The sequence below is a fragment of the Desmodus rotundus genome, chromosome 2 (genome assembly GCF_022682495.2).
Source record: "Desmodus rotundus isolate HL8 chromosome 2, HLdesRot8A.1, whole genome shotgun sequence".
Taxonomy (NCBI): Eukaryota; Metazoa; Chordata; class Mammalia; order Chiroptera; family Phyllostomidae; genus Desmodus; species Desmodus rotundus.
In genome coordinates, this window is record NC_071388.1 from 108,765,289 (window position 1) to 108,766,998 (window position 1,710).

Sequence of the window (1,710 nt, forward strand, 5' to 3'; positions counted from 1 at the left end):
TGGTAGTATAATACATTTGAAGGTAATGAAATATACAATTACTTCACCATCATTTTGAGCACCAATTTGCAGTGGACGATGTTGTGGATGGAGATACAAAGCAGCACGGGAGTCAAAGGCAGAGATCACTGGAAGTTGTTTGTTATTGTTACCAGATGAAAGCGGGGTTTGGCTGCCCACTGCCACCCATATAAGCAAATTCTGGAGGCAGAGGTTTGGTGAGAAAATGAAAGGGGTCTTTTATTCAAAAGCTGCACGATCTGGGAGGATGACAAACTTCTGCTTAAAAGTCCATCCCATCCAGAAAACCCAGAGGAAAACCCAGCCACCCTATGTCAGACTAGTCCAAGGCTGTGCTCAGAATTCCTCCCATTAAAAAAATATACCATCCTACATCCCTTCCTTTACGCAGGTGGCTGCTGCACAATCATCGGGGTGGCTTGTTCCAGGTTGCAGTACAGCTTTAGTCTCCTTCCTGGGAACCCATGTGTGGGGCTGGTGCCGCCACCACCAAGTGGCTTCCAGGGCCTGCCAGTCCCACAAAGCACTGGTCCCTACACCTGGGCAGTGGGTCCAAGAAAGAGCGTGCCTCTCCCTTCTCTCAGTTTATATCAACTACCCCTGTGGGCCTGGCTGGGTGCTCAAACTTCCACGGGTTCCTGGAGGGTCTGCCCACCCTCCCCCACCCCCAACAACTAATCCCATTTTTATTCAGGCTAGACTGACAGGTCTTCACTAGATCAGAAGTGAGTAGGAGGCTTTTAGCTTTCTGGTTGGAGGCGAAGGTGCAACTTTCTTCCATCAGTCATCCAGAATTCCGGTTCATCCAACACTAGCCTCCGCCATGCTGCCTAAATTCAACCCCAACGAGATTGAAGTCCTATACCTGAGGAGCACCTGTGGGGAAGTGAGTGGGGAAGTCGGTGTCACGTCTGTCATGGCCCCTAAGATTGGCCCCCTTAGTCTGTCTCCAAAAAAGTTTGGTGATGACATCACCAAAGCAAACGGTGATTGGAAGGGTCTGAGGATTATAGTGAAACTGACCATTCAGAACAGACAAGTCCAGATTGAGGTAGTGCCTTCTGCCTCTGCCCTGATCATCAAAGCACTTAATCACCATGAGACAGAAAGAAGAAAAAAACATTAAGCATAGTGCAAATATCACTTTGGATGAGATTGTCAACATTGCCCAACAGATGTGGCACCAATCTTTAGCTAGAGAACTCTCTGGAGTCATTAAAGAGATCCTGGGGATGGCCCAGTCTGTGGGATTCAATATTGTTGACCACCACCCTCATGACATCATTGATGACATTAACAGTGGTGCAGGGGAATGCCCAGCTAGTTAAGAACAACAAAGGAAAATATTTCAATTAAAAATCATTTGACAACCAATAAAAAAAATGAGTAGGAAGGGTTTTCCCTTAGCCAGGCACCCTCACTAGCCTTGTGCATACTCAGTGCAATGACTCCTCTCCATCTTGCCTCCTGGGTGGAGGTGGGGTGGGGCGGGAATCTATCCTAATGCCTGGCCTAGACTGGTTATCCAGGCAAAGTAGCACTTCCCCTGTGGCCCCTCCCCTCCATTCCCACTTGTAGTCTGGGCACCGCCCAGGTTAATAGTATCATTACTTAGTTTTTAAACTAAATCCTTGTGCTAAAGACCCTGTTCTGTGTTCTCTGTGGTAGCAGATGGGCTTGCTTCACACA

The 1,710-nt window shown here is 47.9% G+C and overlaps 1 pseudogene; it reads left to right on the forward strand.

The window, feature by feature from the left end:
* The first annotated feature begins 844 nt into the window (after nucleotides 1-844).
* Nucleotides 845-1,349, forward strand: LOC112313167 (large ribosomal subunit protein uL11-like; annotated as a pseudogene).
* The last annotated feature ends 361 nt before the right edge of the window (nucleotides 1,350-1,710 follow it).